Source organism: Equus quagga, chromosome 15 (genome assembly GCF_021613505.1).
Source record: "Equus quagga isolate Etosha38 chromosome 15, UCLA_HA_Equagga_1.0, whole genome shotgun sequence".
NCBI lineage: Eukaryota > Metazoa > Chordata > Mammalia > Perissodactyla > Equidae > Equus > Equus quagga.
Genome location: NC_060281.1, coordinates 25,897,721 through 25,910,827, shown reverse-complemented (window position 1 = coordinate 25,910,827; position 13,107 = coordinate 25,897,721). Strand labels below are relative to the sequence as shown.

At 37.0% G+C, this 13,107-nt stretch overlaps 1 protein-coding gene across 1 annotated transcript in view; it reads right to left on the bottom strand.

The window, feature by feature from the left end:
• BTBD9 (BTB domain containing 9) overlaps positions 1 to 13,107 on the bottom strand; it is a 382,599-nt gene that overhangs the window by 345,663 nt on the left and 23,829 nt on the right. The gene's annotated exons all lie outside the window — the stretch shown is intronic.

The following is a 13,107-nucleotide window of genomic DNA, read 5'->3' as shown; positions in this document are numbered from 1 at the left end:
CATTTACAGGCACTTCCCTGTTTCTGTATGCAATGCCTTTCTGCAAAACTAACTGAAAATCAAAGACTTTGACATGATCAACAGCTTTACAGGCTAGAAAGGGGAGTTATGCTCTTCGAAAGCTAAAGATGTTTATATTCTTAAGGCTCTACTATATTTGCAGGTGCTGCTTTTTCAGGTGTAAGTGGCCCAGCAAGTAGAAGAGAGTCTTCATCAGCAATCAGGTGCCCTAAGTGAGATGTGGCTGACAGTTCAAAGGTGAGCCAGCTATCCCTCGGTTGCTCCAGAGACTGATATGGGGAATTGAGCCAGATACGCTCTCTCCACTAGAGCTCTACACTTTCTTGAACTCTTCACTTGGACTAGGATTAAAGGTTAAACCATTCTTAATCTTTAAACTTCCACATTCAGATACACTATTCCCAAGGTGTGTGAAAAATGGTCTTTATCCCCAGAGACTGCAGTGGAAAATCCTCATGGTCCAGGTTCTCCAGTTACCTGCTACTCTATCCCCATCCAAAACAGAGGGAGCAACAGCAAGGAATGCCACATAGAAGAACATGGAGGGTGAATTAGGCAAGGAGACAATCCCCTCCCCGCAAGTAAGTAAACAAGCTTCTGGCCCCCCATAGTAGGAGCATCAGAGGGCTACCAGCATACTCCCCTCATCGCCAAGGCAAATCCCTGCCCCTCAACCGCAACCTCCATTTGAAAGCCCTAAAAACTGAATCATCTCAAATCACCTGTTTATCAACAACCAAATTCAGCTTAAGAGGAGCTATTCAGGAGAATCAGCAAATCACGAGTGATTCAATCATCTAATGTGTGATACAACAGTCTAACACAGGAGTTGGTAAACTTTCTTCAAAGGGTCAGACGGTAAATATTTTAGGCTTTGGAGACTATACTATTCACCTCTGCCACTGGAGTCTAAAAGGAGCTACAGACAATAAATAAATGAATGAGCCTAGCTATGTTCCAATAAAACTATTTACAGAAAAGGGCTGGATTTAACCCTTAGGCTATAGCTTGCCAACCCCTGCTCTAACATATGATCAAGGACTGACTGTACTCCAGACAAAGGGTCAGATTGTTTTGTTTTTTGTTTTGTTTTCTGGCTGAGTTACCCAATCAATGTTCAAAATAACACAGTCAATTTCCTATGCCAGCCATGAAATTCTGAAAGCTACTGGTACCTGATTCCAAAACCCTATTCCTCTTCAACACAAATTCTCACATCTCTATTCAGTATTTCAACGATGGTGCATGACTCTAAACAAATAGACAGTTTCCCTGGCTTAAAGGATGCAATGTATATAACCAGCACACATTCTGGTGTACTATTCTTAAAATTTTATCCAGGTCATGAGTAAGACTCAAATGATTTACTAAATGACTCTTGAGGGACAACGATTGATTTCTGGTTAATTAGCTCAAAGGTAAATATATAATTGTTCAACTGACACATAATAAACATAAATACCATATATAAAAACATCTATCTTAATAGGTTCTCCAGATCTGCGCTTCTTAATACAAACAATTTCATTTTGCTAAACTTACATTTTAATTATGCTTTTCCAACTGGAGACATAAAGCGAGTATTACCAGGTATGGAAAATAGCCACTTAGTATGAAATACACACAATTTTTATTAGCATATAGAAATAATTTTCATTAGACCAGTGATTCTCAATGAGCTTGCCACACGTTGGAATAACGTGGGAACTTAAAAAAAGATGCCTGAGCTCTACCCATCAGAGATTCTGATTTATTGGCCTGGAACGTGGAATCACTGTTCTAAAATGATGCTAATGAGCAGCCTGGAAAAGAGCCACTGATTTGGGCTCTGTTGTTCTAGGTTCACACCCATTACTCAGGTGCACAAATACACAAACAAGATATCCACTGAGAAAGTTCATTTAGGATATGATTCCATTGTGAATCTTATTGCAAAGAGGCAAATGGTGCTAACAAAGTTACCAATACCACAGTTTGTATGCAGAAAATATTTTTGCCTGATGCCCTAGGCTGATCTACAGTGACAGTCTGGATCCACCCACTTGCATTTTAAAAAGCATGTTTTAGAAACCACACATCAATAAAGTTAATTTTTAAACCACAAATTTTAATTTGATAAATAAAATTGGAAAAACGTTTTAAAGTTTACAGAGTAAAACTGTTTATTGAATTGTTTAAGCTTTAAAACTTATTCTGCCACTAACGACAAATGTGATCTTTGACAAATTTTCTAACTTCCATGAGATTGTTTCCACAGTAGTAATGACATGGTTATAGTAGAGTTTTTTTTGTTATATTTTATTACTCTGCCACTGCCTTTTAATATCACTGTTTTGGCCCATCATGTGAAATGGACTCTCACAACTCAGCACATGGTTGTACTCGAGGCTGAGATTTATTACCGTGAGAGAATACAAAGCGAAATCAGCAAAGGTTTTGAAAAGGCACAAGGGGCAAACTCTGGGGGAAAACCAGAGATAAGTTTCCAAAGGGTCCTCTCCCAACGGAGTTGAATTTTGTTGTTGTTGTTAGCGCTGTCGAGTCAATTTGGACTCCTAGCAACCCAGTGTACAGCAGAGCAAAACCCTGACCCATCTTTCTGTACCATCCTTTCACCTTCCAGCATTCACAATGCTCTGCTGCTACTCGTAGGGTTTTGATGGCCAGTTTTTCAGAAGTGGGTGGCCAGGTCCTTCTTCCTAGTCTGTCTAGTCTGGAAGCTCCACTGAAACCTGTTCACCATGAGTGACCCTGGTGGTATTTGAAATCCCGGTGGCATAGCTTTCAGCATCACAGCAACACTCAGCTGCCACAGTATGACAACCAACAGTAGATGGGTGGTTTCCTGACCAGGGAACAAACCCCAGCTGCAGCGGTGAGAGCAAGAGAGAATCTTAAGCACTAGAGCACCAGGGCTGGCAGAGTTACACCGGATGTGCTTAATTCCCCCAGCAAGCTGTGACAGCAACTTGTTACATGTTGCCAGCCGGGAAGCTTGTTAGAGACCCAATCTGCCAAGAGTATTGAGTGGGGGCTGTTTGTGTAGGTAGCCCTGTGTAAGTAGCCCTTGCCTGGCATGTATCCAAATTCCAGATTCCCAGAAGGAAAGCTGTGTTTAACATAAACCATACTGTTTGTGCAAACAGTTTAAGTGAACCACTCTTATCAATTAATGGCAGGAACCCTTCTAAAATCTAAGTTCCCAGACGCCAGACACAGACCACCTTGCAAGCAGGCCTTTCTAAAGATAGCAGTTCAGTCCTGTATGTTAACTCTTTTCTCTATAGCTCCAGAAACAACCAAGGGATCTAATAATGTTAGCAAAAGCACTGAAAACAAGGAGTCTAAAGTCCTATCTGATATGCTTACTTAATCTTAGAGTTCGATAGGAGAAAGGGATCCTAAGAATATAACCTACCCCCTGCCCAAATGTATTCCTGACCCCTGATCTCCCAATACGCCAGATCCAAACAGTTTATGGACAGGTCTCTTCAAAACTTCAAGGATCAGATAATCCCAATGTTATCAAAACCATTCCTGTGCATATGGGAAGAAGGAAAGTTTTCTGGGGGCCGGCCCCGTGGGCGGGTGGTTAAAGTTCCACGCACTCCACTTAGGCAGCCGGGTTCGCAGGTTCAGATCCCAGGTGTGGACCTACTCCACTCATCAGCCATGCTGTGGAGGTGTCCCACATAAAAAGTAAGGAAGATTGGCACAGATGTTAGCTCAGGGACAATCTTCCTCACACACACACAAAAGAAGTAGTTTTCTGCTTCTTCTTTTGAAGGCAATGTAATCCTGACACAAAGATGTGACCATACCCACACACTCAAAGACTAGTACAAATGAAAAAAATCTTATGTAAAATACTGCAAAACAGAATGAAGCAGAAGGATTCATGACAAAGTGGGTCAACTCCAAAAATGATAGACGAATATTAGGAAAAATAACCAAGTCATCAAATTAAACATTCAAAGGAGAAAGAAAATCATATAATTAGCTCAATAAAAGCTAAAATACCTTTTTAAACAATCATTAATAAGCTTATAGAAAAAAGTTTTAATTGAGTAGAAATAAAACAGTACTTTCTTAACTTGATACACACATACACAACCTAACTGTAACAGCTGTAAGCATCTGGTTAATAATAAAACAAGAGAAACTCCTAGAAAGTTCAGAAATAAAACAAGGATGTCTACTCTTATCACTATTAACATTTTTCAGGAACAAACAACAACAGAGTTAAGAAAGTCAAGTTGGCGCTGGCCCGGAGGTGTAGTGGTTAAGTTCCTGTGCCCCACTTCATGGTTCGGATGTTTGTGAGTTTGGATCCTGGGCACAGAACAATGCACCACTCATCATGCCATGCTGTGGCAATGTCTCACATACAAAAAATAGAGGAAGACTGTCACAGATGTTAGGTGAGCAACAATCTTCCTCAAGCAAAAAAAAAGAGGAAGACTGGCAACAGATGTCAGCTCAGGGCCAGTCTTCCTCACACACACAAAAAAGAAAATCAAGTTAAAGTCAAGTGGATTAGGAAACAAAGAGGCAAAATAATCACTATTTGCAGATAATCTGATTGCCCACATGAAAAATCCATAGGAATCAACTGAAAAAATGTGAGAGAAAATAAGGGAGGTTCACTAATGTGACCACATAAAATTATTATATGAAAATATATAGTATCCTTCCACACCAAAAACAACCAGCTAGAAAAATATAAGGAAAGAGATTTGCAATTTATAACTGCAAAACACATGCAATAAACACTAGGTATAAACTCACAGAACATGTAAAAGAAATAATTATAGAACTCTACTGAGAGATTTAAGAAAAATAAATGAACAGACATATATTGTTTGGAAATAGAAAGACCCAATGTTGTAAAGACACCAATTATCTCCAAATCACCACATGAAAAAAGCATATTTGATATTTTTTTATTGAGACGAGAGTTTACAACATTGTGAAATTTCAGTTGTACATTATTATTTGTTGGTCACCATATAAGTATGCCCCTTCACCCTTTCTGCCCCCTCCAACCCCCTTCCCCCTGGTAACCACTAAACAGTTAGTTCTCTTTGTCCATGTGTTTATCTTCCACGCATGAGTGAAATCATAGTGTTTGTATTTCTCTGTCTGGCTTATTTCACTTAACATCATACCCTCCAGGTCCATCTACATTGCTGCAAATGGGACAATTGTGTCTTTTTTATGGCTGAGTAGTACTCCATTGTGTGTGTGTGTATGACACCACATGTTCTTTATCCAATTATCAGTTGATGGGCACATGGGTGGCTTCCACGTCTTGGCTATTGTGAATAATGCTGCAATGAAGAGATGGATGCATATGTTCCTTTGAATTGTTGATTTCAAGTTCTTTGGATAATACCCAACAGTCGGATACCTGGGTCGTATGCTATTTCTCTTTTTAATTTTTTGAGAAACCTCCATACTGTTTTCCATAGTGGCTACACCAGTTTGCATTCCCACTGGCAGTGGATGAGAGTTCCCCTTCCTCCCACAACCTCTCCAACATTTGGTATTTTTTGTCTTGGTGATTATAGCCATTCTAACGGGTACAAAGTGATATCTGAGTGTAGTTTTCATTTGCATTTCCCTAATGATTAATGATGCTGAACATCTTTTCATGTGCCTATTGGCCATCTACATATCTTCTTTGGAGAAATGTCTGTTCATATCCTCTGCCCATTTTTTGATCAGGTTGTTTGTTTTGTTTGATGTTGAGTTGTGAGAGTTCTTCATATATTATGGAGATTAACCTCTTGACAGATATATAATTTGTAAATATTTTCTCCCAATTGGTGTGTTGTCTTCGTTTTGGTCCTGGTTTCCCTTGCCTTGCAGAAGCTTTTTAGTCTAAGTCCCACTTGTTTATTTTTTCCTTTGTTTCCCTTGTCCAAGTAGACATGGTATGCAAAAAGATCCTTTTAAGACTGATGTCAGACTGTACTGTCTATATTTTCTTCTAGAAGTTTTATGGTTTCAGATCTTACCTTCAAGTCTTTGATTAATTTTGAGTTTATCTTTGTGTATAGTGTAAGATAATGGTCTACTTTCATTCTTTTGCATGTGGCTATCCAGTTTTTCCAACACCATTTATTGAAGAGACTTTCCTTTCTTCATTGTATGTTCTTAGCACCTTTGTCAAAGATTAGCTGTCCATAAGCATATTTGATATTTTATTGTATTTTATATTGTGAACAAAAACAATGCTGTATTAATAAAAAGCAAAATTCAGCAAACATTCTTGGTAGGGCTACACACAGTCAAAAAAAGTAATTGACAAATGGGGACACATAACAGAAAATTGAGAAAGAGAAGTGAGAATTTTATATTTATCAAGAGGTTTTTTAAGCTTTGAGACACAGTTCTAATTAACACAGGAATTAAAAGTAATCCTAATCAGAATCACAACAGAGTTTTTAAAGTAAATTGGGGTAAAGGAGTTAATCTGGAAGAATAAATATGTGATTTGATACATGTTCTGAAAAAGAAGAGCACTGACGGGGGCCAGCTTACTGGACAGGAGAGCAAATAACAAACTAAAGCAATTAAAACAATATTCTATTAAGAGACAGATCATTAGAACATATTAGTTCAGAAATAAACCCAAGTATACATAGGAATTCAGTATATATATAAATGTAGCATTTCAATTCAGTGGGAGAAAATAGGGATTTTTTTCAATAAAAGATGTTGGCTAGCCATTTTGAAAAAAGTAAGCTGGATATTCACACAAGAGCACAAAATTAAATACACAAGGATGTTAACTTCAGCACTTTCTGTAACAGTAAAAAATCGGAAAAAAACTTAAGTGCCCATTTCATGGGAATTGAATAAACAAGTAACAGTAAGTCCATGTAACGGAATATTATACAATAATTTAAAAAGAATAAAGTTATTTATTCCTAATACTGAAAAAATTCCTCGATAAATGTATTTACATGCAAAAAGGCAAGCTGCAAAACAGTACCATAGTACAATTTTATTTTGTTAAATAAAAAGTAAACACCAAATTGGTAACAAGGGTCAACCTAATGGATCAGGGTTGTGGGAAAAATTTTACATAGTGCATCACATATTTCTATAATGTTTAAAATCTTTCTAACAAGCGGGGCTGGCCCCGTGGCCGAGTGGTTTAGTCTGCGCGCTCCGCTGCCGGCGGCCCAGTGTTTCGTTGGTTTGAATCCTGGGTGCGGACATGGCACTGCTCATCAAACCACGCTCAGGCAGCGTCCCACATGCCACAACTAGAAGGACCCACAACGAAGAATATACAACTATGTACCGGGGGGCTTTGGGGAGAAAAAGAAAAAATAAAAGCTTAAAAAAAAAAAAAAATCTTTCTAACAAGCATGTCTTACTTGTAATAAAATTATATTCAAATATTTCAGTAACTTTGGTCACTAAAATTACAAAATAAATAAGTTTGTGTATGAGACAGCTAGTATTTTAATTTGCCACAACTAGCAGTAGCTGATCTAGTGACTAAGACAGAATGGTAAGCAGAGGGACTATATTTTATCTGCACAGATAAAAATTAATTAACAACTTGAAGGCAAGGACAAAAAGTTCATTACAGTAAGACAGGCAAAAAGTAATGAATATCAGATACCTGGGTAGCATAGCTTACTAGGACACTCTGTCTGATACATCCCAACTAATGATCTTCACCTTAGAGATTTTCAGTATGACTTCTTCTAGACTAAAGGCAGATTTTCTCAGATGCAAACAAAGTGCTCTGAGATTTGGTCCTGTTGACAATCCCAGAGTCTAAATTTGCTGACGTTCACAGGATAGGGCAAGGGTAATCTATTCACTCAAGCTGTTCCTTCAAGGTGGGAGGAAGGAAAAGAGCATGAAAGCAGGGGGAACAGGGCCTCACGGTAAGGGAGGGCAGGAATACATCAACCAGGACACAGTATCATTCATGATACTACATACAACTATTAGTTGAGGGTTTTGGGACTTCATATGGATTTATTTACCAAGGATGGTGGTAGAGAAACTACACTGTTTTTTATGGTTGGTTAACATTCATGAATTGAAATGCAGCAAAAATCAAAAAAATGACTAAACCAGCAGTACTAAGATTCTCAGGGTTACTGACTGTTCGTTATGCAGTAAGAAACCCACACCTATTTGTTCTAACTAAAATAATGAACAATGTCCATCAATAAAGTGAGAGCACCATATGTCTTCATAATGTTGTAATGTTATAATTGCCTCTTCAGGAGTCTGAAAAAACCAAGTTGACCTAAATATCGATTTCTAAAGCTCACTTCTAGCAGAACTGTTTACAAACTTTTCTTTAACAAGGGCTTACCACATTTTTTAGAATTAAAGTTTATTCTCCAGAGTTTAATCAGAAAATAGACAAAGAGCAAAGTTCCACCAGGTAGAGATGCCAATGAGTCCTTGACTGCTATATAAATGTCCCCTGGGAAGCCGCCTCCACCCCGCATATTTCCTGACTGAAAGGCCTTTATGGGAAAAAAGACCTTCTGCTCTTTAATTGCAAAATATAAATGATTTTTCTCATGAGGAAAGAGATGGCATTTACAAGCATATGGTTTAGCAATTTCTTCCTGCTCTTGGTACCCATGTGGTGTGTAATCTGAAGCAGTATTCCTTAAACTTTAAATTAATATCACTTGGGGAGATAAATGATGTCCTGTCTGCATCTTAAACACTCAAAAATCACATTCTACTTTCTCATGGGAAGGATATCTCACTTCTTTTGATATATACTCTATCCTTGTCATCCAAAAGTTTGAATAAACAGGTGTAGACTGACCATACTGGTAGATGTGACCTTGATTCTGCTGTTTTGCAAATGCAATTCTAAACCCAGCAGAAGAGTAATATCTGCCAGGCAGTAAAGTGCTACAGGGAAAAACATGACTGGAGTTCATGGGCATTTTCTAGTCTCAGGATTCCTGCAATGTCTTTCTCTGGAAAAGATTAAATGATTTCTAACATCTAGTCCAGCTCCAAATTCTTGTCACTCTATGATTTTATATGTTTGTAAATAAATGTTTATAGATATGCTCAGCTTGGAACACTAAAGAACTGTATCATAAAATATCTAACAAGATTATCTTATTGAGAGTGTATGTAACTCCATTTACCAATTACCACATTTATTCTTCACATCTTTGCCAAGGGACAAACTAGTTTCTGAATCTGAATATAATTCATTCAATAAAAGATTTATGGAGTTCTCTGTACCACACAGGTCCAGTGTATGATGACAGAAACACAAAGACTAGTAAAAGATAAAGTCACTACCTTTGAAGAACTCACTGTCTACTGAGCAAGGTAGGACCAGATGACAAATAATGTCAATTCTAGAACTAGCAGGCCATGATTTTTAGAAAGTCAAATACAGTTATTTTCCGTAAGTACTATACCAAAACAACTACAACTACACTAAACAGAATATTAAATGAACAGGAACTCAGAAAATTATCTGTTATACTCTTGTATCAGAATAAGAATTACTATTCAAATAACTGGCTACTTGCTCTCCAAAATAGGGTGCTCACATCCCAGGGAGAGTGTAATACAAACCATAGGAATTTAAGAAGAAAACCTTAAAACTTCTATTGGTATGTATTTTTAACCTAGAAAAATGAGAAAAAAATTAATCTTTAGTAGTATTTAATATGTGGATGGACACTGCCTCCCTCTCATAATCTATATGTCAAAAACAGTCACTTGTCTCATAAAATAAATAGGTGCCTTGAGAGAAGAGTGAGAATTCCACAAAGAGGCAGAGCTGAAGATAGCGTCCTCATTTGTTCAAGGGAAGTATCAGGTCTACCTGTGTCTGCTTATGTGAATTTTCAAATTATCGCTCACAAAGTGGCAAGTAGATTAAAAAAGGTCCCTGCAAGGAAACCACTGATTGAAGATAATATAACATTGCCAACACAAACAACAAGAAAACGGCCATTATTACAACTCTACTCTTAGTAATCAGACTTTATAAGGTGACTCCCCAATGAATCCTAGAGATCTAATGCACAGTATAATGAATACAGACAACAATATTGTATTATAATCATCAAACTTGCTAAGAGACTAGAACTTAGTTATTCCATCCACTAAAAAGAAATGATAATTATGTAATGTGATAGAAGTGCTAATTATTGCTACAATGGCAATCATATTACAATATATAAATGAATCTGATTAACACCTTGCACACCTTAAATTTATGTTATATGTCAAATATAGTTCAATTAAAAAGTGACCCCAAAATTTGAAATAATCATGAAGATCATTTGAAACATACACTGTTATTAACAACAAACCTCCATACAAAAGGTTTTAAAACATACATTGAATAAATGAGTATTAGTTGAACGCTTTAACCCAAAAAGAAGCTTAAAACAAAATTACAATCTAGCAGCAAATCAACCAGTTTGCAGTAGGGACACAGAAAGTACTTCCACCTAATAATAATGGTTACTATTTATCGAAAACTTACTACAAGCCAGGAAGAGTCCTAAGCATGTTATACACACATCTGATGTAATATTCAAAGAACTGGATTAGGTAGGAATGTTTTGTATCCTATTCTACAGATAGCAAATTGAGACGCAGACAAGATTAGGCAACTTGTCCGAGGACATAGACAATAAATAGCAGATTCAAACCAAGGTCTTTCAAGGTCCTGAACTTATAAGAGCTATGCTGTAGCAACACAGAAGAAACCAGATATGATTCTAACTCTGACTCCTAGACCTGCCAACTAGCTTCTCAGACCAACAAGTCTCAAACTTTTTTAACACACTCTATCCAGACCAGGTAAAATATGCCACAAGAGGTAAGAATGAAGTGTCATTTTTCAAGCCAACTTTTGGAGATTACATATACATCTGCTTTACTAATCGGGGAGAATAATTCATATTTTAACTGTGATGTAGTGAACTCTATTTATTGAAAAACTACGGACTAAGAATATTGTTAATACAAATATGCATCAATATACACTACAGGGTTAACTGAACAACCTATAACACATTAAATTGATAATAAGGCTAAACAGTAATTTATAATAAAACAAGAATAGAAACAACTGAAAAGCATAACCAACTCAAGATACACTGATGTAAAATAAGTCTAACTTATGCATGCACATTCATATGTGGACTAGGAGCTTTGCAATGTTGCTACAGATTGCACAGTAGCCAGACTTCTTAGCAGAATACCAAATCAGAATCCTTTATAAACTCTAGTATTATGCTAATGTGGACTTATGAATGCCACATTTTGCTTACCCTTCATGTTTCACTTGATTGGTTATTAGTAAGCTGCCAAAGGCTATATATAAATGAAAGACTATGAGATTGCCTGACATTTGCCAATATTTTTGATCAGGGCCCACCAGTGAGTGGCCTTGGACCATCTTTTTAAGAAGTATTCTCCCAGACTAGGCAATGTGCCTGGCTCAGTTTGGCAATGATATCTAATTCTGTGGTGGCTGCGAGAAGCTACTCTATTATTCAATCACAAAACATCCAAGACTCCCAAGGCAAAACCAGCCCAATACATAACTTGCAGTGCTTTTATTTTCTGTTCAATTCAAGCCTTCTTCAGTCTCTCCAGATCCAATCTTTCATTAAAACAATCTTTCCTAAATACTTGCAATCAAGCAAAAGCATTCAAATCAGGTGTCCTAGAACAAAATAACTATCAAAGGACCCAAGAGAGCTTCATTCTGTTATGTTTTAAAGTTTCCCCAAATACTGAAGCTTGCTGCTGCTTCTTTCTTCCCTACAAAGTACCTCTTGAGCTTGTGCTTCAGAAAGGGATAAGATACAGAAACTTACAAGATTTTATTAACCTAAATTCTGAATGTTTACCCAAAGACCTACATTATCCAGCAACAAAACTTCCCTCGGTCTCTCAGCTCTTGTTTGTTCCACTGTGTGACTTCCTATAAGGCAACCTTCCATAAGATGAGACGACTTTTGGGAACAAGTCACAGACCACAACTCTAAGAAGTGGCTATCACTTACAGATCTCAGAGTTTATATAACTATCCTTTTTTGGGTTCTCAGCCTTATTGGTCTCAAGTCCAGTGAAAACTGCATGAACTATATGCTGGGAATAGAAAAATATACGCACCTAGAGCCAAAAAACAATGAAAAAGTCATGATGAGTGCAGAGGTTATTAGTTGTAATAATATTTGAAAATACAGGACAAGCTATTTCTGTTTAATTTCTTCAGTGGCAACTTACGAGTCTGTAATATTCTTGCCTAGATTTAAATTATATGATATTTTCCTAATTAATAAAGGTTATTATAGCATGAACTCCCCATTAAAGCAGTGGACTCATCAATTGCAACAATTTAATTTCTTTGTAGCAAAGCTACTGTGAACATTTGCATTACTGTCTGTGTAAAGGAAATTGGCTTTTCATTTGTAGATGTTATAAAAATGTTCTACTGTGCATATTTTGATGCAGTTTGTTAAACCCTGGTATCTCGGCTATTTTCTGTGAAATAAAAAAAAGATCAACTCTGAGAAATTAGTCCACCTAAAATCTTGATTTATAAATTTATTTGTGGCCATTCTAGAACATAATCTAAAGGAAATGTTCACAAATTATACTAGTCTTCCTTTTGTTTTCCCCCCATATAATCTCTTCTCTTCAGTTTTATGAGCATTGTCTTTATTTCTCCAACATACCATTCTCTATTGCAATGAAAAAGAAAAAAAAAAAGAATACAACTCAGAGATAATTATCCTCATGTAGCCCAGGAGTTACCGTCCAAACAACAGCCACTGATCCAAATCTACAGCCAAAGCCAAATCTGTAGTGTATACGTACGAATAAGGGAAGGAACAACATGCCAAGCAAATAACTTTCATTTTAGGGACAGAAAACCTTAGGCAAAAAGTTTAAAAAGTCTGTGTCTCAAGATTAGAAAAATGGGGTTTTCCTGTAAAACTGTCACCCTTTCATGTTTCAAACTTAATCTTACCCCAAATTTTCCACAAAGCCCCATGAATAAGCAAATATGTGGCCTGCCTTTCACCCTCT